The sequence below is a fragment of the Schistocerca americana genome, chromosome 5 (genome assembly GCF_021461395.2).
Source record: "Schistocerca americana isolate TAMUIC-IGC-003095 chromosome 5, iqSchAmer2.1, whole genome shotgun sequence".
NCBI classification, from domain to species: Eukaryota; Metazoa; Arthropoda; class Insecta; order Orthoptera; family Acrididae; genus Schistocerca; species Schistocerca americana.
In genome coordinates, this window is record NC_060123.1 from 232,029,116 (window position 1) to 232,042,289 (window position 13,174).

Genomic DNA, 13,174 nt, shown 5'->3' on the forward strand with positions numbered 1-13,174 from the left:
GTTTTCTGATTGATTACACAGATCTATAAAAAAATTATTTTTCTTGTTGCCAGGGATATTTGAACGTATAATGGGCATATTTGGTATGCTGAATCTGAATTTGAAAAGCGATTTCCCCAATTGGTTCTAGGTTGTTAGATACAGGCTGTCTCTGACTTGTAGCGTTTAATCGTTAAATTATTATCAGTAAATCGATTGTGAATTTCGAATTTTGTGACTGCGTATGTACAAATGTAATATCATATACGTTACACGGTATAGAGGAGAAGGCGAGGTTGTGGGACGTGGTAGTAATTTGGGACACCCTCATGCGTCTCACAATTTCGAGGAGAGTCTGTTGGTCACATTGCTGCATTGAAGGTCAGGGTCCCCCACCCCCTTGTTTGTGCTCAGAGCGGCAGTCGAGGGAGGAACGAATGTGTGAGAGGACGCGATTTGTATAATAGCTGTTAAAAGGTTAGAGAAGAATATCTCGTCCATTGTATCAAGAAAAAGGTATGTCAAGATTAGTTATTACATTACTGTTAGTTAAACGTAAGTTATAGATGATATTGTAATATGTGTCGTATTAGTTCCGCCTTGTCATATTTATAATAATATACGTTTGCCAACATGGTTTTTATTTTATTTTATTCTTTTCATAGATAAACATGAGTTCTTCACGTAGAGGTTGCTTCAACTTTCCTGATGTGTTCTGCTATATTTGTGGAGAATACACTCTGCAAGAACAAGGGAAGAACATCGCTGAATTCGTGAAACAAGCTTATCTTGCGTATTTTGGGATTAAATGGGGAGACGAAGATAAACTTTGGGCTCCTCATAAAGTTTGCAAAAGCTGTCTCGAGTCTTTACGACTGTGGACTAATGATAGACGAAGGCGTTTAAACTTTGGAGTGCTAGTGGTGTGGCGAGAGCCAAAAACCACCATAACGATTGTTATTTTTGCATTGTCAATGTAAAAGGTTTCAATCGCTACAAGAAGCATAAGTGGGAATATCGCCATCTAGAATCAGCAAGGCGACCTATGCCACATAGCGGTGACATTCCTATACCAGTGTTCACCAGTCTGCCAAAACTACTTCCTTCAGATGATGATGATTTGCAGGACTTGAACACTAGCAGTAGTAGTGAATCTGAACACGAAGGAAGTTCCACAAGACATTAGCTCTTCAGTCAGGAAGAGCTTAACAATTTGTTAAGAGACCTCTTGGCATCTGAACTAAATGAGAAGAATTGTCTACAACCAGGAACTAAAATCACAGCTTACCAGGCAAGAGAAGAACATCTACCTCCATACTTCAGTCAAGATGATGCACTTGTTTACTCAGTGACATCCCTGGTTTACTACTTAAAGTGGGACTACCAAAATACCAAAATACCAACTTCAAGACTGGAGTACACAACGTACCTCAATTGATATTTTGAATATTTGTTTATTTCTTTATCTACATATTGTATGTTACCACAGTAAAAAGCGCCAATCTTGCATAGCGAATGACATTTTAGAATTCAGGGCCATAAAGTTACCCTAAATTCACTGCCAATTAATAGGCAAAAAATCACTGTTGACCAGAGTTGTATAATGGTAAGACAGATATTCCAGAACTAGACTCTAAACGCCAAGACATTCCTAGGGGCAGATGTGAACTCTGACTACGATTTGTTGGTTACGAAATGTAGATCAAGAATAAAGTAATTGCAAAAATATAGGAATTTAAAGGGAAGGGACCTGGATAAATTCAAAAAATGCCACATAATTTTAACTGTGATGCATCCATTCCAATTGGCCAGTCCACGAAACTTCATGAGGAATACGAAAACATCGAGATGATTCTCCAGAAACTTCGTTATAGGCAACACCAAAGGCTTATCTGTGTTGATTTAAAAATTTAAAAATGGTTAACTTTTTGCTTGGACAGCAAACTGGGTACACAAAATTCCCTTGTTTTATTTGCATGTGGAACAGCAGAGAAAAGCACTATCAGTGGGTAAAACTTTCATGGCCATCAAGAGATAGCTTTACTGTATGGGCACCTAATATCGTAAGAGAACCACTAGTTGATACAGACAGAATGATGATTCCACCACTTCATATCAATCTTGGTCTAATGAAGCAATCTGTGAAAGCATTGAACAAAAATAGTGACTGTTTCAAATATATATGCAAATCATTCGCTGGAATCAGTAATGAAGAACTAAAAGCTGGTATATTTGATTGTTCCGAAATTCGGAAGCTTATACGTGATTTGGACTTCATTAAAGTTACGAATTTCATTGAAGCATCTTCCGGGAGCAATTTTGTTTCTGTTGTCAAGAATTTCTTGGGTAACCACAAAGGACGTAATTATGAGGAACTGGTACAAAACATGCTCAGAAACATCAAAAGCTTGGGGGCTAATAATCATTAAAATTCACTACCTCCACAGCCACCTTGATAGATTTCTGGACAATCTTGGTGATCACAGCGAGGAACAAAGTGAAAGATTCCATCAAGATATTCAGGTGATGGAAGAACGATATGAAGGTAGATGGGACGAGCACATGATGACAGGCTGCTGTTGGAATCTTCAGCGTGACTGTCCTTACAATCAACACAAGAGAAAATCACAAAGACGGAGTTTTTCCGTATGGTAATTGTAAATGTTTTTAAGAGACTGTCTGTATTTCCCTTTCTTCTTCTATTACATGCTGAATATATAATAAATTGCATTTTTGTCATCCTCTTCATATATTTTTATCATTTCATTTGAGTGTGTACATAACGTACCTCAATTGATAGTTTGAATATTTGTTTATTTCTTTATCTACATATCGTATGTTACCACAGTAAAAAGCGCCAATCTTGCAGAGCGAATGACATTTTAGAATTCAGGGCCATAAAGTTACCCTAAATTCACTATCAATTAATAGGCAAAAAATCACTGTCGACCAGAGTTGTATAATGGTAAGACAGATATTCCAGAACTAGACTCTAAACGCCAAGACATTCCTAGGGGCAGATGTGAACTCTAACTACAATTTGTTGGTTATGAAATGTAGATCTAGAATAAAGTAATTGCAAAAATATAGGAATTTAAAGGGAAGGGACCTGGATAAATTCAAAAACCCAGAGGTTCTTGAGTGTTTCATAGGGACCATTAGACAAAAATTGACTCAAACTGGGCAAAGGAATGGAATAGAAGAGTGGGTAGCTTTGAAAGGTGAAGTAGTAAAGGCAGCAGAGGATCAAACAGATAAAAGGATTGAGCAAGAATGGGTAGAGGACAAGTACAATGCTGTAATAGCATGTATAACTCGGGGAAAGATAGATACGCACTATAGGAAAATTAGAGACCTTTGGAGAAGAGAGAAGAAACTAGACGAATATCAAGAGCTCAGATGGCAAATCAGTATTAATCTAAGAAGAGAAAGCTGAAAGGTGAGGAGAAACTATACAAGGGAAATGAGCTTGAAGACATCATTATAGAATCGGAAGAAGTAGATGAAGATGAGAGGGGAGATATGTGACACTGAGAGAGCAGTTTGAAAGAGCACTGAAACATCTGAGCCGAAGCAAACTCCCTGAAATAGACGACACTCACTCACAACTACTGTATCACTGGGAAAACCGTCCGTGATAAAACTATTGCACTTCGTGTGCAAGATGTGTGACATATGAAATACCCTTAAACGTCAAGAAGAATGCAAACATTCCAATTCCAGAGAAATGTGGTGCTGAAAGATGTGAACATTACCGAACTATCAGTTTAATAAGTATTGGTTAGAAAATATTGACTCTGCTTAATTACAGAAGAGCGGAAAAACTTGTAGATGTCGATCTCGGAGAAAATCAGTTTAGGTACCCGAGAAACGTATGAACACGCGAGACAATACTGAACTTACGATTTTTTTAGAAGGTAGGTTAAGTAAAGGTAAAACTGTGTTTATAGCACTTGTAGCCTTAGAGGAAGCTTTTGACAATGCTGGTAGGAATACACTCTGAAATTCTGAAGGTAGAAGGGATAAAATAGGTGCAGCGAAAGGTTACAGCTCGTACAGAAACCAGACGGCAGTTAAGAATGTTGAATGGCAGGGAAGGGAAGCAGTAGCTTAGAAGGGAGCGAGACAGGGCTGTAGTGTATTCCCATTGTTATCTGTACACTGAGCAGACAAGAAAATTGGAGACGGAATCAAAATTCAGGGAGAAGAAAATAAAACTTTGAGGTTTGCTGATGACATTGTAAAACAGCATTGGAAAACAGCTGAATGGGATGGCCATTGTTTTCAAAGGAAGTTATAAGATTAATATCAGTACAAGAAAAACAAGGGTAACGGAATGTATCCGGCTTAATTCAGGCGATGCCGAATGAATCAGATTGTGAAATGAGATACTACAAGTTGTATATGACTTTTGCTACTTGCAAAGTAAAATAACTGATGATGGCCGATGTAGAGAGGATATGAAATGTAGGCTGGCAAGGGCAAGAAAAGTATTTCTGAATAAGAAAAATTTGTTAACGTCGAATATAAATTTAAGTGTTAGGATGTCTTTTCTGAAGATATTTGTCTGGGGCATATACTTGTACGACTGTTGCACGTGGACAATAAGTCCTTCAGACCAGAAGAAACTAGAAGCTTTTGAAATGTTGTGCTAGAGAAGAATTCTGAAGATTAGATGGTTGAATCGCGTAACGAATGAGGTAGACTCTACCGAATAGAAGTGGGGAGAAAAGAAATTTGTGAGAAAACATGACAACAAAAAGGGATGATTGATAGGAGACAAACTGAGACATCAAGCAATCTTTAATTCACTATTCGAGGGAAGTGTGTGTGTGGCAAAAATTGTAGAGAGCAAGAGATGAATACAGTATTCAGGTTCCAATGGATGTAGCTTGCAGTAGTCGTCGAAGATGAATGGGCTTGCACAGTATCCTGAGAGCTCTATCAAACCAGTTTTGTAAGTGAACAAGCGAATGACAGAAAACGTTTCTCATGGCAGCTTTGTAGGAGCATGTAAGGTGTGTAGTATGCCGACTTTGTTGTAATTACAAAATTTATAAAATTCATTCTTTCCAGCATAAGCCGCTTGAGACAAACAGTGATAAACGGCGACTGGTCTACAAAATAAAATTACTCCTAATATAATTGGTGCGTCGAAGATTTTTCTGTTCATTAAACGTACATCCTTATGAGGATTTATGTTATGCGTCCACAAAAATGCGTCCGCAAAATGATGTAATCAAATTGGCGCCAGTATTTCGGGCGCCAAGAACTGGCAGATATGAGATATTTTTTGATGGGTTACCTCGTGCCCTGCTGTCGATGCCCCGTTCTCTTGCTGTATTTCACGGTATTCTTAAGATTTTGCTGAACAGGGACAGAAACATTCGCGTTAATAGCCATTCGACTAGTCCCGAACTGGCGCATAAGTGCGGCGTGGGCCCCTGGGCAGGCTCCTGTATTGTTGAAAACTGTGTCATGTAGCAGAGGGTATGAGGAAAATAAACGCCCTACAAATAAAGAAATTCTCCAGCGATAACTGAAGGTGCGTAAGTGAGCTGTGGCGTCCAGGGCACTGCCAGCCAGGATGAGCTGCCTCTGCTAACCGAAAGAAAGAAAGGAAGGAAATAAGAAAAATTTAATGGGAAGGAAAACTGAACATGTAGTTAAAATTTTCTGGGTTATTAGGCCGCTTCATATTTCTACTAAAAAGATCGACGTTTCGACCCCTGTGCTGGGATCTTCCTCAGGATCTTCTGGTGTCCACTACTGCTAGAATGCTGTCAGAGACGAATGTCGCGTTCTCTTATAAAGGGGACTTTCTCGCGTTTGTGCTGGAGAAGTGATAGTATTGGTTAAAATTCATATGGCTACCATTGGTGGGCCTTAGTCATAGGCTAATATACCCGCTCTGATGCAGAAGAAGGGGCGTTGTTGGCTAATCTCCTGTGGATACCCTTTTGAGTAAGAGGACGCGACATTCGTCTCAGTGTTCTAGCAGTAGTAGACACCAGAAGATCCTGAGGAAAATCCCAGAAGACGGGTCGAAACGTCCATCATTTTAGTAGAAACATGACCCAGAATATTTTAACTAGAGTGACAACACGAAAGCCGGCAGAAGTACATAAAAGAGAAAATATTTATAAAATCGATGAGTACAGAAAATCCGTACCTGTGTTAACATTTCTACATTTCTACATTTAATACGGGTGTCCAGATGCTTTTTACCAGATGGTGCCTAGAGTAAATGTCGAGTCCAACAATAAATAAGGCTAGCAGTGTATGATTTGAGAAGCTGAGTGGTTAACATCTAGCACATTTTTCCCATCTATTACGTTAATGGTAAGCCTGTTATATCACTTGCTTTTGAATGTCAAATACGTGTTTCATTTATCATTATATTTCAAACAAACTTAATCGCATCAACTGCACACTTCGTCTGCCTTAGATGGATGTATTTTGGCTTAGGGAATCATGGAAAAATTCTGATATATCGAGGGGATCTGGACCAAAAACATTTGGGATATACAGCTTAACAATATTCACCAATACTTACTCATAAGCATTTACTGACGTTTTAAAGTAGTAGGTATAAGCCACTTATACATAATGAAAAAAGGTTTAAAACATAAATCGCTTTCTGAAACCATAGCATTCACAGCACTGAATGTTCTGTCATAAGTGATTCATTAATAAATACTTCGACAGTCGTGTGGTAGAGTAACGAAAAGGAAATATACAAACATCATATTTTCTTCAGATTAATTTTGAGACTGAGTTATCGCTTGATAACAGCTACAAGGTTGCAGTATACCAACAAGATACTCATTCTTCATCTACCTATACATTAATAAGACTCACGATTACGCGCCACAGCAAAATTATTTAAACGCTGTCTGAATGGGAATTAACATTAATACTACCATTTCTAGCGCATGTATCTGACATGATTTCTCCATTCTAGATTACTTAAAGATGTCTCCTGGGTTGTGGATGCAGGAGTATATTCTCGCTAGAATTGTGCAAACAGTGCTCTTCGAAACAATGTAACAACTTTACGTGTTCGACTATGTTTTGAAAACAGTTTCGCGTATCGTTAGGTCCTTTTACATGTTCGACAGATATACAGTTCTTTACTTTCATTCCAATCAATGGTACAGCGCATCTCTGAGATTTTTTTATATCTAAGTCGAAAGAAAGACACTTGTTGTATACGTATAACGGAATTCAGTTAATTAGGAACAGCTTCAGACCGAAGCTTAGTATCAAAGAAATTCCCCAAAAAAATGATGAGTCGGCATGAAACGGCTCTGCACCAGTATACTGCGGCAGCATATCTGCGCAGAGAAGCTGCCCGATAGACAGATATCGGAGATGAGTTTGTGAGACAAGGTGACCTTACGCTGCGCGCGATTATTTTTCGTCACCACACTCAAAGACCACGTAGTAAACAGCTGGTGTCTCAGCCTCCAGAGAGCTGAGTCATGTAAGTTGCAGCGCCATTCACACAGTCTTTAACAGTTAGCTTAGTCTGTCGTCGACGCAGTAGGAGATGTCGCCCGAAACACTGATGGTACCCGTCTACTAATACTGTCAGCAAGTGGCTTAAAGTATTTCACTTACTGTCTCCTGCGACTCATCGAACGCTTTCAAGTGTCACACTTGCTTTGTACTGATGCAATGCTGCTGGTTTCTCCCCGATGCGACACCCATCTACGAGCTAAACTTAACTAGTGTGCAAAATATTTGATCAGGCGAACATCAGCAATTGGGGAGTATATTTATAGAATAAAAAATCCGCATCAGTTGCTAATAGTTTTCTTAATTTGTTCTACGACCTGTTTCTAAGCTTATAGCTTCATCTTCAGGTGCCACCATATAATAACGAAAACATGGTTGTGTGATGGTCGGACCAGTCAGTCATTTGGGATCACACCCACGCCAAACAAACGAGTGGGAGCGTAGGACCAGCTACGACAGCGCCCGACTGGACAGCACGACACGGAAGAGAACATCAGTCCGCCACCGTGAATAATTCTATTTTGTTGTTGTTGCGGTCTTTAGTCCTGAGACTGGTTTGATGCAGCTCTCCAAGCTACTCTATCCTGTGCAAGCTTCTTCATCTCCCAGTACCTACTGCAACCTACATGAACCATGGACCATGGACCTTGCCGTTGGTGGGGAGGCTTGTGTGCCTCAGCGATGCAGATAGCCGTACCGTAGGTGCAACCACAACGGAGGGGTATCTGTTGAGAGGCCAGACAAACGTGTGGTTCCTGAAGAGGGGCAGCAGCCTTTTCAGTAATTGCAAGGGCAACAGTCTGTATGATTGACTGATCTGGCCTTGTAACAATAACCAAAACGCCCTTGCTGTGCTGGTACTGCGAACGGCTGAAAGCAAGGGGAAACTACGGCCGTAATTTTTCCCGAGGGCATGCAGCTTTACAATTCTATTTATTTACACAAATAGTGCCCTTCAAGGGTTCGAACCGACATCTTCAGATGGATGTCTACGTTTATATAACACCTGCTGTTGCTTACATTAGTTGTTAAAAAACGCGGCTAGCAACTAATGTAAACAGCAATTAATGTAATACAAACGTGAGCAGCTTTCTGAAAATAAGCCTGTCAGTTGGGAGCCGCTAACGGCAGTGTTTGTGTCAATAAACAGCGTTATTCACTGCGGATGGCTACTGTTTGCTTCTTTGCAAGAAACAACATCAGAAAACGTCAGAACCAGTCAGTTTCCTGGTATGCACTTACAAAGTTCTTGATAAAATACACTACTGGCCGTTAAAATTGCTACAACAAGAAGAAATGCAGATGATTAACGGGTATTCATTGGACAAATGTATTATACTACAACTGACATGTGATAACATTTTCACGCAATTTGGGTGCATAGATCCTGAGAAATCAGTACCCAGAAAAAACCAGCTCTGGCCATAATAACGGCCTCGATACGCCTGGGCATTGAGTCAAAAAAAGCTTCGATGGGGTGTACAGGAACAGCTGCCCATGGAACACGATACCACAGTTCATGAAAAGTAGTGACTGGCGTATTGTGACGAGCCAGTTACTCGGCCACCATTGACCAGACGTTTTCATTTGGTGAGAGATCTGGAGAATGTCCTGGCCATGGCAGCAGTCGAACATTTTCTGTATCCAGAAAGGCCCGTACAGGACCTGCAACATGCGGTCGTGCATTATCCTGCTGAAATGTAGTGTTTCGCAGGGATCGAATGAAGGGTAGAGCCACGGGTCGTAACACATCTGAAATGTAATGTCCACTGTTCAAAGTGCCGTCAATGCGAATAAGAGGTGACCGAGACGTGTAACCAATGGCACCCCATACCATCGTGCCGGGTGATACGCCAGTATGGCGATGACGAAAACACGCTTCCAAAGTGCGTTCACCACGATGTCGCCAAACACGGATGCGACCATCATGACGCTGTAAACAGGACCTGGATTCATCCGAAAAAATGACGTTTTGCCATTCGTGCACCCAGGTCCGTCGTTGAGTACACCATCGCAGGCGCTCCTGTCTCTGATGCAGCGTCAAGTATAACCGCAGCCATGGTCTCCGAGCTGCTGCAAACGTCGTCGAACTGTTCGTGCAGATGGTTGTTGTCTTGCAGCAATTTTAATGGCCAGTAGTGTACGTATTTCCTAACTTGTGTCATTATTTTTATGAGGTTGTGGAACGAGCAGTATAATTCTGTAGTATGAGAATACATTCTCAATATTTTGGATAAAAACATAGCTACCTTATTTTTTCAATCTCCCGACGAATGTTGGATTTCGCACTTCGAGCACCTTACATTTCTACTCTTCATATCATTTTAGTATAACTGTTTATAAACCTTTATCCAGTTGTGATTGTCAGATGGTTTTTGATTATAGGGTGAAAACTAGCCACCGAGAATCATCAAATAAAGACCATTCTTCCCAAATTTATTAAATACTAAGATACAGACGTAAGCCCTTTTTAATGTAACAGTGTTTTCTTCTGTTTCTGATCCAGAACACGTCATCTCTATGAGAAAAATTCAGCGATAAAGCTCCTTTGTAGGTCTGACAATAAAGTACGCAGTAAAACCACGTTGAACGGGGGACAGCTGTCTGACAGATAGATTGAGATTTGAAAAAGAACGGAGGAAGTTTCTTCTTGACAAGTCATTTTCCTTAGAAGAACGTCTATTATTGGAATGTTTACAGGTGGTGGGTAGGAATTACTAACGCACGTCTGTGTATCTTTTTTCTTAAAAAACCTTAGAAAATTTCACCATGTAACGTCATACACAAATTAATTTACGATAAACGTAAAATGAGATGTTCCAAGTCACGATTTAACGTGTGAAACGATCGATGGGACATTAAACTAACCAACCGACGGAATAGTACAATGTTCGGATGTTTATTCCTAACGTTTACGCCTCTCTAGAAGTAAAGGACAGTAAACTTCCATCTCAGTATGTAATCTGGGCTTCCATGTGGGGCTACATTAGTACGACCGCAACAGCAGCACAAAAATATCCTACTCAATCTCTTAATTTTGTGCAAATAAGAAACTGCTTCTGTGTTTTGATGTCATTCTTGAAACTCTAACAAACTAATTGCTTCTCTTCATAGCAACTATAGCTAGAGTATTTAATGTACTCCACTTCCCTGGTGTTGGGTCTTATCTCATGCCACCAGGGAGAGATTTGTTTCTGTGTAGTACTTCCTCTGTATTCCCTGCCTTCAGCCAGCCCGTACTTATAGTCAGCGACTATGTTCTCTGGCTTTTATCAGCTGACTAAAATGTTTTGCCGTGACTGTAACCTGCGGCTGACAGTTTTTTTCCTTGTTTGCAAATTAACTGAGGCTTTTTAAAACTCCACCTTCTGCAAAATACGATTTCTTTCAATTTTCTATTCTCCACCTTGCAAGGCGCCCGGGGGTTAAAGCTTTTTTTGCCACTGCCATGCTCTGAGTATCCCCTCTCGAGGCGCAGGTCCCTCAGTACGGTCCAGGTGCATGTAAAGAAACTGTGCACAAGGAAACGAAAGGGAAGCGTTGGCCCTGACACGTAGACTGATTAAACATTAAAAAAATTAATAAGCAGTGATGCGGACTGTCAGCTACTCTAATGAAGTAACGGTTACAAATTAAGTACATTTGTTGGGTACGAAGTCATTGATTGTTCAGAACAAACAATTATCAAATATTGTCACGGAAGATTGAGTGCATATACACACATGAGTGTATGGTAACTTAGGATCTTCAGAGAGAAAGGACTGGAAAAGTAATCATAAAACAGGCCGAACGAACAAGAATCTGTGTTAAGTAACTGCTAATCGCGAAATTGAAGTGTCGGTGACGTCTGAATTGCAAGGTTAATGAGAAAAGAGAAATAAAACACCAAAGAGTAAAATCACTGCTGAAAGGACGTCACACAGTAAGTGATTGCTTAATCTGAACTGAAACGCCGATCATCCCGTACGAACTTCGTGCGCCATTGCTGCGACACTTGCATCATTTATGGGAGACGAGACGCGGTGAGGTCGCAGGCGGCGACGGATAATGGCATTATGCAGCCCGTCTGCTCGTGAATAAACTGCCCCTCTCACGGTGAAGAAATCTGTTCTCTGTTCATATCGATGACGAAGGCTATTTACCATGGCTCCAGGCCGAGAAGTGCGTTTACTATGGCTTCCGGTTCTTCCGTGGTGCCAGCCCGCCAAAAGTGGTATTTTGGCCAATCTGAAACCACGTGCTTGATTCCACCAATCAGAAACGCCCTTATAATTCTGTTCTGGAAGATTTGGCATTGCTTTTTGGAAGATTCTGAACGCCAACGTATCGCACTCCTCGTTTCAGAAATTTTGCGAGTGCCGTCCTATGACACATCACCGTTCCCAATGATTCCCAACTATAGCCTATCGGAGGGTGTCCCACGAAAAACATCATGTAACCTTGTCTTGTCAGTGTTTACACTCAAGGCGTCAGCGGCCGTTGGCACTAGACAAAAGACTCACCTGTGGAGGCGTCCAGTGGTTACTGCGATGTTCTCGCACGGGACACACCGTTTGTGTGGGTGGTCTGTCCTTTGGAGAAACCGTTGTTTTCACATTCGCCACACGAGGACAGGGTGAATTCACTGAACTCAGCACGCAAGTGCATTCTTTCCCGAGTGTTGTTATTGTTAATTACCGTATGTCAAAGACGCACGCCGCCCTCTGCCGCCGTGAATGCGACAGCGAGCCGTCGCTCACAGTCCGGTAGCCGCTGCTACCACGCGCGCATATTGTCAGCTGCCTCGTCCATTGAAGGCAGGCCAAGGCGAGCAGAAACTGTAAGGGCCGTATTTTTACCTCCCACTAATTACTAGAAATAATTTAGCGTGCAACTTTACAATTAAGACAAGTTCAAGGAAATTCTCGACAATCGTCACCCACTCTGACGGATAATTCCACACTTCTGCGCGTACAGCGGAATTTATTTATTAATTAGACTTATCGTACGGATGGATGAAGTGTGCTGAGAAGAAAAGAAATGAAACACGAGACTGGCTACATACAATATGCTTCGGCACCTGTGTATCACCTTCAATGTGTCTCGTTTTATTTTCGTGAAAATATTATTCAATGTTTGTGGGTGGTTTCATATTTTAGGCCTGATAAGTATGTTTTGGTCATATTACTCGCCTAAAACTGTGTATATGTGGTTTATCTGGTGGGCAAAACGCTTAGGACTGCACCGGCAGCTGTGTACGCCACTGTCGATGTGGGCAATGCAACACCAAATTCTACTACCTATTGCCTTGAATCGGTGTGCTGTCGGATGAGTCTGTGGTGCACCATCGCTTTAAATCTCATATATTAAAAACAGTAGACAGTAATTTCAGTGATAGTTAAAGATATCGTCATGTTTTGCTAATGTGTCTGTCTAGAAAGGGTAAATAAAACAGACTAGAGAACATGTTAATTAACTGGATAAAATTACTTAGGATGATATTGTAGGATAAACCGGGTAGCTATAGTTCAAACCAAAAGAGAGCACTTAGAGAATGTTGGCCTCACGTGGATTTGCAGACACAATTAAAATCAGTTAAATAATGATTAATTTGCGCACTGCGAAGTATGTTGTCTTTTAGTGCGCGCAGAACATTGAACACAGCAAGACCTGCGAGTAAAGTTCATGAAATTGC